Genomic DNA, 16,088 nt, shown 5'->3' on the forward strand with positions numbered 1-16,088 from the left:
AGAAGGAGCTACTTCGATGGATTGACCAGAAATGGAAACCTCGAGGTCATATTGATCTGAAACTGGGAGCCAAGGGATTTTTCACAGCAATCTTCACGAACGTGGAAGACAAGAACAGGATATTTGAAGAAGGACCGTATTTTTTGAACAATGCAGGTCTGTTCATGAAATATTGGGAGGAACGGTATAACCCAGAAAAGGAAAAGCTGCTGGAGGCACCAATCTGGGTCAGGCTCTTTGGGTTGCCCGATGAATGCTGGGACCCTGAAATATTAGAAGGAATCGGCAACACAATCGGGAGTTTTGTTAAGGCTGCAGAGGCTACAAAACGGGGTAAGTATAACGCCTTCGCAAGAATCTGTGTATACATGAATTTGGCGGAACCCCTTCCTGACAGCATTGAGATGGAATATCATGATGAGGTTTGGGAACAGCCAATAGATTACGAACACATCCCTTTCAGATGCCGAAACTGTCACGAATACGGCCATTTATACAGGCAATGCCCGTTGAACAATGAGGAGGAACAAAAGAAAAGTCAGGAGGAAGTGTCTGGGGGTTTCCAGCAGGTTACAAGAAGACGCAGGCAAAACAAGGAGGGCCCCAGATCGCAACATCAGAGGAAACCAGCTCCAATGTCAAGCCAGAACAAATTTCAGGTTTTACAGGAAGGCAATGAGGATTATGAAGTAAATTTAGAGGATGATGAGGACCCCGGGAACAGCCCAATGGAAATAGTAAAGGAAGGTAAAGGAAAGGAAGTAGACCCAGGGAAAATCGATGGAGAACGAACAGAGGAGCAGCGGGAAGATACCGCAATGCAATCACAAATGGAGGTGGAGAACCAGGCAGAAAACGAGGTTGAGGAAGAGAGAATAATGAAACGGCTTCTTCAAGAATGGAAATACCTTGACAGAAGATTCATACCTGAAAAACAGAAACAGCTGTATAAGGAAGTATTCCAGAAATATAAGGAGAAAAAAGGGGAGAACATAGTCAAGCAGGTGATGACTGGAAATGATCAGGGGACAGAATCGATGGGAGTGGACAGCTCTGGCAAAAACAGTAGAAAGAGGGGTCGTAAGACAATGAGTGAAACCATCCAAACGGTGGGAGAAGAGTTGATCAATTCAGGTAAAGTGATACCTCTGTCAGAGGTTTTTTTCCCCTCCTATCAAAAGTTTTAAATGATTGTTATCAGTTGGAATATTAGGGGTTTAAACAGTAAGGGTAAACAAAGGTACATGAAAGACAAGTTGAAAAAAGAGAAACCTAGCATTATGATTTTGCAGGAGACTAAAATACCGGTTCAACAGCTTGAGGGTATTATAGGAAAAAATAATCTTCATTACGAAGTGATGGGGTTGGATGCTATTGGATCTGCAGGAGGTATAGCAATTTTGTGGAACCCTAATGATATCATCCTGGATAGATGGACTAGTATGAGTAGAATCCTTACTGGTCAGGGTAGGATAGTGGGAACTAAGGAACAGGTTGTTGTTTCAGGGGTTTATGGCCCCCCCTCCTTGGGTGAAAAAGAAAACTTCATAGCAAGCATGAAAAGTATCCGTAGACTGTATCCTGAAGCTGCCTGGATCATTGGGGGTGACTTTAACTTAATCAGGTCCTTGGATGAGAAAAAAGGAGGGGTTAGGAAGGTGGACCAAATCATGGATAGATTCAACGAGACGATAGAGGATTTAAGACTAGTTGACATTCAGACCATCAATGGGATCTTTACCTGGAATAACAGGAGAGGAGGTAAGAACCAAATCGCTTCTAGGCTGGACAGATTCCTAGTTTCAGAAGCTATTATGAATAAAGACATTTTTGTAGAAGCAAAAATTATACCCTCCTTGGGGTCTGATCACTGGCCGATTAGATTAGAGATCGACATCAAAAAGAATCGTGGGAGGAGACCTTTTCGGTTTGAATCTTTCTGGTTGAGAGACCCAGAATTCATTAAGAGAATAGAGGAATGGTGGCGACAATCTTCTATGCAAGGTAAAGGAAAAATGCAAACGTTCCAATTAAAACTGAAAGAGCTGAAGGGTAAAATTAAAAAGTGGAACAAAGAAGAGTTTGGAAACATCTTTGAGGATAAACAAAAACTAGAAGGAGAAATGGAAAGCATTCAGCAAAAGATGATACTGGAAGGCAGGACAGAGGATAGTATCAACAAAGAAGGGGTCATCCTGGGGAAATTAGAAGAAAGACGAAAGCAGGAGGAGGTTCTATGGAGACAGAAATCTCGAATAAAATGGCTAAGAGAGGGAGAACGAAACACTAAATTCTTCCATCAGGCAATGATTAAACATAGACAGAGGAACAGAATCCTATCCATTAAGGATAAGAATGGTAATAGAGCGGTGGAGCAAGAGGAGATAGAACAGGTTCTTGTGGATCACCACAAAGAAATATTGTCTGAACCACAGGTTGATAGATCTAGAGCCATTCAGGAAATCTGCTCGGCCATTCCCAGCCTTGTCACTGAAGACCAAAATAAGGCTCTGATGAGAGCTGCGACCCTTGAGGAGGTAGAAGAGACGGTGAAAGCAATGAAGAAGGGTACTGCCCCGGGACCAGATGGCTTCACAGTAGACTTTTATCAGGCGGGATGGCATTTCTTGGGGGGAGAGATCCTTGATCTGGTTGAAGAATCAAGAAGGAATCAAAAGGTATGGCCGGCTCTCAATGCTACCTTTTTTGCTTTAATTCCTAAAGGTGAGAATCTAGAGGATGCAAATGGCTTTAGGCCAATAGCATTATGCAATGTTATTTACAAGATTGTAACGTCCCTGATAGCTAAGAGATTAAAACCCCTTTTAGACCAGCTAATATCTACAGAACAAACTGGTTTTGTTGAAGGAAGACAGATCCTTGATGGTCTTGTTGTAACTCAGGAAGTTTTGCACTCTCTTAAGGTTAAAAAACAAAAAGGCATGCTGATTAAGCTGGACTTGTCTAAGGCTTACGACCGATTGAATTGGAATTATCTGGGCAAAGTCCTAGAGAGCTTTGGGTTTAATAAGAGGTGGATTGCCTGGATCCATAGTCTGATCTCCTCTCCAAATTTCTCTATCCTGGTCAATGGAACTCCAACGAAAACTTTTAATGCTTCTCGTGGAATCAGACAAGGGGATCCTTTATCTCCTTTTCTGTTCATCCTTGCTGCTGAAGGGTTGGGTCGCTTTATTAAACAAGAAAGAGAGGCAAACAGGTTGAAGGGTCTCAAGCTTTGGGGGAATAACCTGCCCTTAACCCACCAACAATTCGTGGATGACATTATGCTTTTTGGAGAACCAACAGTCAAAGAAGTCAGACATATCAAAAGAATTCTGGATCTCTTTGCGGAGGCATCTGGCCTGGAAATTAATAGAGACAAATCTTGTATCTTCATATTCAACACAATAGATCAGGGGGTCTTGGATAAATTGAACGCAAAGGTTGCAAACTGGGCCTTCAGAGCCTTAAACATTGCAGGTAGAATCGTCTTGGTGAAATCTGTCCTGCAAGCGATCCCAATTTATCCTCTCTCAATAATGGCCGCACCTTTAGGGGTTTGTGCTAAAATCAGAGAAATCATAAGGAACTTTATCTGGAGAGGGTCTGACCAAAAAAAGAAGTGGGCTCTTGTATCTTGGGAACAGTTAACGAAGAGAAAGGAGAAAGGTGGATTAGGGCTGAGAGACCCTGAAACTCTCAACAGGGTCCTGGGAGCCAAGTTGTGGTGGAGGTGGCTCAGGGGGGGCAATGATCTGTGGAAGAACATATGGAAGACTAAATATAACATGCCTGACTCAACGTTAGAGATTCTAAAGCAACAGGAAACGCCTAAAGGTTCTTCTATTTGGGACCTGGCTCGCCTGAACAGGGATATGGTGGAAAAACATGCTTTCTGGGAGATCCGGGGAGGAGCAGAGGCAAATTTTTGGGAAGATAGGTGGCAACAGAGAGAGAGACTGAGTAGAATCCAAGATCTTAATCAAATCCGAGCCAGAATAGAAGGAAACAGGACCAGTGTCAGAGACTATTGGAAAGCTCATGCTGAGGAAGAAGGGTGGAGAGTTTGGATTGATCCAGTGGAATGGGACAGAGAGATTGAAGAAGACCTGCAAGACAAATACAAAAAAGAAGTTGGATCCAGGAAAATCAGAGCTCGTGATGGCCAAGATATCCTTAGATGGGGGAATTCTATGAAGGGTCTGTTCACCACCAAAGAAGCTTATTATTTATCTGATCCTCAGAACGGGGAAGCTGGAAACCTGGACTGGAAAATCGTTTGGGAAAATAATTGGTGGCCAAAAGTCTCTATTTTCATATGGCTGGCTGCAAAAAACAAGATCCTAACCTGGGATAGAATCCAGAAAAAGGGTTTCCAGGGGCCTTCGATATGCTGTCTTTGCAACAAGGAGGGGGAGACCAGGGATCATCTTCTGATTAAATGTCCATTTTCTAAGCATTTATGGGTGAAGATTAAGCTGACCTTCAATAAACCAGGATTGGTTATCAGTGATTTTAATGAATTAGTCTTCAAATGGAACAAGGAAGCCTTCCAATGCAAGGTAGTTAAAAGAGCCTGGAATCTTATTCCAGGGTTTGTTATGTGGATGATCTGGAAGGAGCGAAATCGGAGGATTTTTCAGAATTTGGCAAAGGATCCGGAGACAACCTGGGTAAAAGCTGTAGAGCTCATGCGGGAAACAGTTCTGGTGGAGAGATGGTACGAGGATGATTGGAAGACAAATCAGGAGGAACAAGAAATTTTGAGGAAGTTAAACTTAAAACTGGAGATGGTCCATCACAAGCTGTCCGTCCCCCAGGACATGAGGAGCCAGAGCCCTGACAAATTCAGTTACCCCAGGGATACCTTTGTTAAATTAAATTTCGATGGGGCTTCGAAAGGAAACCCAGGAGAAGCAGGCTTCGGAGGCATCTTCAGAGATAGTAATAAACAGGTCAGATGGATATTCGCGGAAGGGGGAGGAGAGATGACTAATAATGAAGCTGAATTCTGGGCCCTCCATCAAGGATTAAGGATTGCAGTTAGAAATGGTTATCCTAACCTGGAAATCGCGGGCGATTCTCAGATTGCAGTGGACATGGTGAGGAAATTAAATAATGGCAAAAGCTGGGAAAAAGCCACCAACAGTTGGCGTACTGCGGGTATCGTTCAGGATATTGCAGTTCTATTAAAAAAGATTGAATATAAGGTAGTAAGTCATGTCCGCAGGAAAGGTAACCAGGCGGCTGATTACCTGGCCAACTGGGGCAGCAGCGGCAGGGGTAACAGGGTTGATCAACAATGGAAGGCTGTTTGTGGAAACAGCGAGTGGAAAGAGTTGGCTGAGATCATTAACTCGGATTATGACCAAGCCACGTAAGCACCTTGTCGGATCATTGAGCTGGCATAATCAAAGGACGTGGAGATCCCGGTTGGTGATCAGTGATCAATCGGGGAAGCTTAATGAAATGATGGTTGAGTGCAGAACTGTACTTTGGCAGTGTGCGAAGGTAATGGCTCTCGATCTTACGCAGGGTGAGATCATGAATCTACGTATTTTCAGTGGAGGGGATGGTGGGCTGTCAGAAGCCTCGATAACTAACAGTAAACAAGGAATAATTAACATTAATGCTGCCAACCGCGAAAGTAAATGGCGGCATTTGTTCGCCGGTGATAATCGGGATGAGAAGGTCAAAAATCCTACCTATATCAAGATCGGGGAAGACGACCGGACATCTGTTTGTTTCCAAATTGGGAGAGGAGCGAGTAGGGTGCTGGAGAGCCGTCTGGCCTGGATTGAGCGCGTGGAGTATCAGAGACCACCCAGCAAAGGAAGCAGGTGGATTATGGAGACCAGACAGCGGACTAAAGAGATTGAGGGGCATCAAAGAGTGGCGACGGAGACGCAGAATAAGAAAGGGAAAGGCATAGCCCAGGATAGTCCCCTGACGAAGATTTGGGAAGTTGATGATGAGTCGGAGGAAGAACTTCCGCTGGGTGGCGATGGAGGGTGGTCGGCCACGCAGCTACGGGCTGCTGCTAAGGATCAGCATCAGCAGTGTGAAGGGTTCTCTGAACCGAAAGGGAAGAAGGAGCGGAGCCCGGGGCTGAGGAACCGTGCGGGAAGCCCTGCTGAGGAAACGGAGGTGAGCAGAAAAAGAGGATGGGGCCCGAGGAAGCGGACGCAGGGGGAAGGCGAGACTTCGGGGCGGAAGCCGAATCCTGAGAAAAAGACAAGGCATACCGTGAATTACAGACTCAGACGGGCGGAACGAGCGTTCCAGAGAGAGTCTGATCCCGCTGTTCGAAAGGTCATGCAGTTTTTGGAGGAGGAGTCCCTCCAGAACCAGTCTGCTGATGAAATGGAAGAATGGGAGTCTATGCTCCACGACCCTGGTCATACTAGGGGGCGAATGACGCTCTTTAAACAGTCACTACACATTTACTGGGTGATGAAGGGGTTACTGGCGAAGGCGCTCGAGCAAGTGGCTAAAGAGATGGTGGAGCTGGTCAAGGGAGAACCGGACCTGCGCAGAGAGCTCAGCTTCATTCGCGTTGCTATGGAGCGACAGGAGGAAAAGATGGAGGCCATGCATCAGCTGCTGAGGAGCATGCAACGTGATGATGCGGGAGGGACAAGTCAACAACCAGACATGGATACTGCCTGAACTAAGATATGCTGGAAAATCTTTACTGCCTTTTTAGCTGTAGTTTTTTGAGATCCTTAGAGAAAGATACTTGTTTTCTGCAGATAAATAGCATTAGGAACTCTAGTGACTGTTTAGTAAGTTTGGCTAAGATTCTGAGACTGTGGGCCTTTTATTTTTGGGCAGCCACCAGAAACTATAGGTGGTTTATTACCCGGTTTCCCCATGTGGGCGGGTTTTTATACTTTCCTGATGATATGTAATGTTCTAATTTCTATCGAGTAATAGAATGGGTTCCACCGTAGCTTACAAAAAAAAAATCGCTATCTTTATTCATTTCACGTCTATTAGTATAATTTCAAGTCAATAATTGCTAAATAGAACATTACAATTATATTATACATAATTATTTTGAAGTTAATTCTAACATTACATTCCAACATCTTGTATTTTATTTCCAAAATCATTTGAATAATAAAAATTAAATACTAAATTGTATATCAATAATTGCTTGTAAAAAATAAACTTAAATATTAATAAATAATTTAAAATCATAAATGATCTATTTATTCATGAATTTACCATACCCATTTATGATTCTAATCAATTTTAAAAAATAATTATTAAAAGATAGCTAAGATACTTATTCATAATTTTCTTGGAAAAATAATTATTTAAAAATAAAATAAATATTTAATATTCAAAATTAATTAAATAAATTTTTAATTTTTAATTTTTATTTTGAACTTATCAACTTTTACAAATTTTCCTTTAACAATAGTGAGAATGAATGACAAATTAACTCAAAAGGAAAAAAAGACAAATTCACTCAAGCTAACACATGCATTATTGAGTTGAAAAGTTTCTCATGATAAAAGTGAAAGAGAAATTGATTTAAAACAAGTCTATGTTCAATAGCAACAAATTAGACAATTATACTAATTATCTTATTATTATCTATACTACTTATATTGCTATAATCTATATTGAGCTTAGGGCATAAAAATATGACATTAGGTTAGGGAGTTGAATAAATGTAACCTAGAGCATAAAAAAAATGATAGTTAAACAAATGTGGTCACCATGTTTGTTTTCCATTTTTTTAATGGTGTTTATTTAAAAGGGAGATGAACTTAGAGAAAACATGAAGTAAAAATGTTAAATGATGCAACTTGTGGGCAAGGCATGTGGGTGGAGGCTGCGGCAAAGCATGTGGGGGGTTGCGACGCAGTGTTGTAACATGCCCATCAATTTTTTGTCTCGATTAAACAATTTAACTTTTTTATTATATTTATCTTTTACTAAAGTCAGATTGATAAGTTTTTTTTTTTCTTAAAAATCACTTCATGAAATAACTTATGTGTTATCATTCTACAATTACTTACAAGTCTTTTGCATGTTTTACTATGTGTAGGGTGCTATGAAACATATATAGCAAGTTGATAAGTGTGGCATCCCAAAGTGAAAAGTGAACAAGTCAAATCAATTGCTTTTACAAATTCCAATGCTCGTCGTCATATTTATTTCATCAAGCATCAATGTAATGGAAATTTGCGGAATTGGGTCATGCTTCAATACAGGTGCTCACAACCTCACGACGGGTACTGACAATCGCACGTATTAACATGCTTGAGGGTAGATTAAAATGATTACACAATAAAAGAGTGGAAGGAGTAAACAAATCATAATTCAAAAAAATAAAATTTAAATATTAAAGAAAAAAAACTATTTTCATTTGATAATGTGAACTTTATATAATGTGCTTGCCTGAGGCAGGATTAATAATAATGTTACATGGTATTTAATATATATGGACATAGTACAATTGAAGTACCACTTAAAGTACACCAAAAATTTTAAATTTTATTTTTTTAATCTTCATAAATGTATTATAAACCACATAAAATTAGTCACTTTATTGTCTATCTAATCAGAAAATTAAAATATATTTTTCTAAGAAATGGAAAAATAATTTTATAATTATCAAATATTTGATTTAATATTTAAATATTACAAAACCATTGTAAAACCATAAAAAAAATTACTAATTAAGAAAAGTTTTTCATTAAAAATCACATAATAATTTTTTTGCCAACACATTTGAACCAATTAATATGATTCATCATGAAAACCAACTTTACTAATTATTTAAAAATCACATAATTTGACAAACTAATTACAATATAACCTACACAAATATAAAAATAAAAAAACAAATTTTAAAAATGTTAAAATAATTTCCATACAAATTATAATTATAACAATTTCTTCATCATTAATTTAATTTCAGTATATAAAAGTATACCGTTTCATTAATTTAATTTCAATATGATCATTAAAAAAATCATACTCTTAAATTAATGTATAAATTATTATATAATTAAAAAAGCATAACGTTTCATTAATTTAATTTCAATATGATCATTAAAAAAAATCTTACTCTAAAATTAATGTATAAACTATTATATATTTTTAATAATTATCCATGCATAGACAGAAATCATACTACAATTCGATATGTACTAATTTACATACTCTATTTGACAAAAAGAAATGATTTCGTATGATTTGAAGGGAGACTAATGAAGCCTAGTCCCCATCGGATGACACCGCACAAAGGACATCATAATACTCTTTTATCGATATTGATAATGAAAAGGCACACCCACTTTCCTTATAATAGTTAAAGTGACAAACAAAAGAATATGTATTGATGTTCTTTCTATTTCATGACTTTTTTTTCGTAACGTACAATTTCTCATTATGAGCAATGTTTATGGTGGGGGTCCATTAAAATTATTTTACACATTTGCCATTTTTTTAATGTGAGATATATGTTTTTTAAATATAAAGAAAAAAATTGGGAACGTTGTTTTTGGAATTTTGGGAGTTGCATATAAAGTGCAGGTATTGAATTATGTAGGGAGTTGTCTATAATGCGACTTTTTAGAGATTCTGGTGACGGAATCCGGCGGAAGAAATTGAGGTTAAATCTTGATTTGTTGCAGTTAAAATGGTTTTTTAACTGCATATTTGGATTCAGCACCCTCGAAAACCCGTGGGATGCTTTCATTGTGCAGAAACTAGCGATCAAACTTGCGATTCCAATAAATTCCTGGCGGATTTCGACCGGAAAAACCTGCCGGAAAGGCTTTCAAAAAGTCGCGTTATAGACAACTGCATTATGTAGTATTTGTGATAAGTTTAGTTTTTTTGTTTTGTTTTTTTAAAGGTTAGGTTGTGTATAAGTTAGGGTTAGGTTTAATATTAGGTTGTTATTAGGATTGTGTAAAATTTGATTAAGTTGGTATGGTTTTGGAATAATGTAATTTTTACAATGACTTTTGGGATAGTGTCATATTTATAATTTGTTTTTTTTTATTATAAGAATTTCTTACTTGATGGGCATTAAATCTCACATATAATTTATCATATGTGTGGAGTTGTAGGAGAAATAGTCATATCCATATGTAATATATTTGTAGAGCACATGGTTTCAAGTACAAGTTGGGATATAATTTCAACATGACGTGTTGAGACCAATTATGTTGCTAAGTAAATATTATATTTACCATATACATAGATGTACCAACATATTAGTGATAACGAAGAATGTTTGACATTCTATGTTTTTGACCATTTTCAATTTGTTATCACTATTATATCTAGGCAATTTTAGCCAGAATTGCAATTTCGGATGGTTGAAATTGTTATTTTTCATGCAAAAATAAAATTAGAACCCTTGAATAACTCTATAACAACTAGATTGTGTAATATTAACATATCATATACAATTCCAACAATCCAAATGATTCTTATCATATTTCCATACAAATTGTTAGTTTTCCTTATTATTTTAAGCCACCAAAAAAGGGTCTTCCCATATCATGTTTGGACTATGGCTAGGGAATGATTATATCCCAAATATATAAATCTACACAACTTTAGCATATGATGGGTTATATTTTTGTTTCTCCCTTAAAAATATTATAACTATAAATAAACAAATTGCATTCATTGATGTAATACCCTCCTCCCACATCCACCCTAGTAACCATGCCAACTGGGGTAAACATGAGGTGAGAGGCTACTATGATAAGATTTGACCTCCTATGTGACCTTAAGGAATGGAATCAATGAAACATCACACACAATCATCCAAGATCATCAACAAAACCCTCAGGAGACAAGTCAACCACTCAGACAACTTGTCCCTAGGTCCCACTATTGTTTTGGATCTCTTAGGCCACAGTCGTTCTCATTCTATGGGCAAGGGAGCGACCAACAACCTAAATTCACTCTCACAGGCTTGCTTGCCAATGACCAGGGACCTAAATAGTTAGTTTTGTGCCAGCGACCCCGAGATTTAAGCCAATTTTTCAGGCCCAGAGCCCAGGCCACTGCCCATAATGGAGTGATAGCTTATAATAAGTAAAAATACAGGGAAAAATGAAGCAAAAGCAATAAACTGAACAAGACCATAACTAGACCCCTACTAGCCATGACAAGCATTTCGTCAAACACATCATCAACATGTAACCTACAAGTGTAAACAACAGAATAAAGTGTAGGTATCTCATACTTATATGAGAATTGCTATGAACCATTGTTCCCTCATGTCAATTCCTACATTATCCTCTATTAGGTCATTAACGCATTATCCATTCATATACAAGTAAAAACATGCTCAGAGCCATACATAGCTGCTGTCATAAAATATACATATAACCAACATAATATGAACAGAAATACCATAAACATATCAACCATCAAGATCCACATATACATTAGTACATTTACACATGAAAATCAAGGGAATGAATTTCTCATTAATGAATGCAATGAACCAACTAGAGATGGGATTGCCATGTTCCACCCAACCATAGATTGGTGATCTGAATTAGAAACTACTTGTAAATGGTTTGCAAGGTATTCAATTCAGAAATATACATGTTTAAAAGATGTCCATGTCTTGCAGAAAGAAAACAAATGAAATTTTCAGCTGTTCATGACCCATTTACGCATAGCAGATTTATTTCCTTTTACTGTTTAACACACTAAAACAAATTTGTTCTGCAAAATAAATCAACCACAGATGCAAAAGAAGTTGATAAAGCAGTTCACCCCTCCTGGGCTACGTCTGCTGGGTCCAAATCTCCCAAATGGGCCTGTCCTTGTTTTAATTAAATGCTCAAATTGAATATACAGATGAATAGAAGCATATACAGGTGGAATAGATGGTAAAAATGGATTCAGAACACTTGAATCCTTCAGGATTGACTACTGGTTCACCTCCAATGGATACTTGCAACCCTATACAGTCTTCCCAATACTGGGCCCTAGTGGCTCCTAGAAATTCCACGGCTCCAAAACCTCTGCAAATGACCTTAGATGGCTGTAAGACCTACACCAATGGCTTCAGAAGGTCGAAAATACCCAAAATAAAAAAAAAAATTCGTCCAAAACCGCCTTTCCTAGCCAAAGTTATGGCCCATTAAAGATTCCCTCCAGTTTAGCCTAAAAAAACTCCAGTTAACTTTAGTTGGAGCCAGTTAGGCCCGCCAAATATGGCGGGTCCGCCCAAATTTGGTGCTCTGCCAAAATTTCCGCCAACTTGACTGCAGTTATAATAAATGCATATGAACGGTTGGCGGTTTACCTCGGATTTTGTGCCCGACGGTTAAAGGTTTGGCCCACGGTTTTGGGCTGTGGTCACATGGTATGGGGGGGCTGGCCCCCTTCGGGCCCCGCCCAACACAAATCAAAGTTTAAATTATGTTTATGCCACCATTCAAACAAGTTTGATCCACTTGGTGCATTGGTAAGGCACTGTAGTGTTAGACTGGAGGTCTTAGGTTCAAACCACAGAACTCCCAAAAATTTTAAACCATGCACATACCCTTGCTGACGTCACCCAGGGCCACGTGGCGCCCTCTGGGCCTGTCACGTGGCAGCTTCTGATTCGCTGCCCAAAAATAATATTCCTTGGAATATTCTGTGGAATATTCTTTTTTTTTTTAATTTTTTTTTTGAAAAATTCAAAAATTTCAATGTTACTGAGAAATTCTTCTTTTTGCCATAACTTTCTCATACGGCGACCGTTTTTCGAACCGTTTGCGGCGCCAAAATCAGGAGGATGAGCACTTTCTAGTTGTTTAACTTTGAACCAGTTCTGAGCATTTTAAATTTTGAGCATTTTACGACACTTAGGACATGAGCACCTGATCAATTGGTAGAGCCAAGTCTCTCTTCAACCAATCACCCCCATGCCATGTTCCAAGCACGAATGTGGGACTCATAGAACATACCAAAAAACACCAATCAACATGGATGCCACCGGAGTTCTCTGCCTACACCGTGAGGAATTTGAGTGCCTCCTGGTCTCTTAGGCTTTACTGTGCATCCACAGTCTGATCTAGGGATCACTAGGCCCTACACGTCCATGATTTACTGTGCATCCCATCCCAGGATCACTAGGCCCAACAGAGATAAAATCCACCTCTTGGATTTACCATACATCTCGCCATTCACCGACAAGGATTCCTAGGCCCACCGAGGCACACAATCTGGATTTACCGCAACCTAGAGTCTGTTTCAGGGGTTACTAGGCTAGTGGCTTCGTGATCCTCATTCCGGTTTAGGGACCACTCAAACCATGTTTTTGTCAATTCATATATCCACCCCACTCAACTTCGAATCCAATCCGACCATCCCACATAAACCAAATGAGAGAACCCATCTCATCAAGGCTATCTAGAAATGGCAAGGCTTGGCTGAAAATACTGTCACACTTGGAAAAACCCATTCCATGGTAGAAAATAAACACATGCAATCCCTTGCATGCTAAATCTAGCAAGGAAAATGCACATGCAAGTTGATATCTGCAATGAAGCCTGCTGTAGGTGCTTGATCTTGCCTTTCCCTGCTTGATCTTTGCTTTCTCTTGCCTTCTTTTCCTTTCTTTCTCCAATGCCAAAGTGCTCCAAGAAACTGAAAGTGTCCAAGAGTGAGAGAGAGAGAGAGAGAATAATGAGAGAGCTCCAAAACTCAACTAAAAAAAAGTTACCAACTGATCCTCAGAAGCCTTTTTATGAATGAGGCATTTGTTTTCTTCATTTTTCTTCATTTTCCTCCTCACATGCAACCTGTGACCTTTCACCTCATTTTCTCCTAATTTCCATTATTTTCATAAATAATTGTGCCAAAATGCCATTTTACCTTTCCAAAGCCTTAGCCATTGCCTTTGCCAATTTCCTTAGCCATAAATAACCAAATGAACACCCCCTAGGATGTCTCGCCCAACATTTAGCTTGAAATAAATCGACCGCGGTTATTGTTTTTAACTTTTATTAGATGGAATTTTCACTAGGGCTGTTACAGAACCGTCCCCCTTGGGGGACACCATCCTCGGTGTTCAATCACACATATACCTCTGCAACTTATTGAAAGAAGACCTATTGCTCATGGAGCTTTATAACACAACTTGATGCAATATTTACAATGTAAGATTTGCTCAAAACAAAACATCATGACAACATGATAACATACTACATAATGGAGTTTTATAACACAACTCATTATGGTACTTACAATGATCATCCTGCTGAGTACCAACCCACATGACATCATAACATCATGATAACATAACCACATGATAACATAGTAACATGACAACATAATCATAATGACATAACACCCATACCACATAATGGAGCTTTATAACATAGCTCATGGCAGTGTTTACATCCATATACATATGTGTATATATCAACATCATCAAAATATATACCAAGTCATATACCAAAGCATATATCAAAACATATACTAAACACCATATCTAAGCATATATCAAAACATCATATCAAAGCATATACCCAAAACATCATAAAGCATATACCAAACCACCATAAATCATGTATCAAACCACCATAAAGGATATAACAAACCACCCTAAAGCATATACCAAACCACCATATTGAAGCCGCTTTGCCTCAATCGACAAAAAAGGAAGGATACATAGTCTACATCTGATCCGCCATATCCCATGTAGCTTCATCAGGCCCAAAGTGCTTCCATTTCACTTTAACTTGCTCGATTTCTTGGTTTCGGAGCATGAGAACCTTTTTATGCAATATACACCGAGGCTCCAACTGCAATTCTCCATCTGGTTCCACCTGCAATACAGACCAATCAATCACATGATCAACATCCTTAACATACTTCTTAAGAAAAGACACATGAAAAACATCATGGAATTTCACTGTCAGAGGTAGTGCAAGTCGATAGGCTACTGGCCCAATCCTCTCAATGATACTGAAGCATCCACAAAACCATGGTGCCAGCTTGGCACATGATATAATTTGCATGGAGCTCTTCTTTGATTTGATGTGCAAGTACACCTGTTCCCCAACCTAGAACTCCTTGAACAACCTGTTCCTATCTGCATAACTTTTCTGCCTGTCCTGTTTTGCGTTTAGCTTCTTCTTGATCACCTGCATCTCCAATTCCATGTCTGCCAACATATCTGGTCCAATCAATACCCTGCTAACCGGGTCACTCCAATTGATGGGAGTATTGCAACTCCGCCCATACAATGCCTCAAAAGGACTCATCCTTAATGATTCCTGATAACCATTGTTGTATGCGAAATCTACCAAAGGAAGATATTATTCCCACTTTCACTACTAATGCATCACATACATCATCAACATGTCCTCCAATATCCTCTTGACCCTCTTTGTCTGTCCATATATTTGTAGATGATAAGCCATGTTGAAGGCCAACTCTGTGCCCAAACCTACAAACAAATCCTTCCAAAATTTGGAAGTGAAATTCGCATCCCTGTCAGACACAATCTTCTTCAGAATACAGTGCAGTGTAACCACATCTCATATGAATACCTGTGCTACATTGCTAGTTGAGAATGTAGATTTAACTAGAATGAAGTGTGCAACCTTTGTTTATCTATCCACAATGACCATGATGGAATCATGCTGCTTCATTGTCTTAGGAAAACTTGTGATGAAACCCATGGAAATAACCTCCCATTTCCACTTTGGAATCGTGATCGACTGTAGCAGTCCACCTGGATGTTTACACTCTACTTTCACTCATTGATAGTCGAAACACCTTGCCACAAACTCTTCTACATCCCTCTTCAAATTTAGCCAATAGTAGAATATCTTCACCACTGTCAGTGTCTTCTGATAACGTGGGTGACTTGAATAAGGTCTCGCATGAAACTCCCTCAAGATCACCTTCTTGAGTTCACTTCTATCTAGTACATATATCCTGTCTCGGAACCTGACCAATCCATCTGATGTAAGACAATAATCCATACCCTATGCACCTACGCCTGTAGCTGTACCTGTACTACCACATGTACATGTACCACTACCTACACCTGTACCTGCACATATACCTATACCTATACTATC

Source organism: Pinus tabuliformis, chromosome 1_1 (genome assembly GCF_031772625.1).
Source record: "Pinus tabuliformis cultivar Carrire ecotype Pingquan chromosome 1_1, CPIR1, whole genome shotgun sequence".
In the NCBI taxonomy this organism is placed as follows: domain Eukaryota; kingdom Viridiplantae; phylum Streptophyta; class Pinopsida; order Pinales; family Pinaceae; genus Pinus; species Pinus tabuliformis.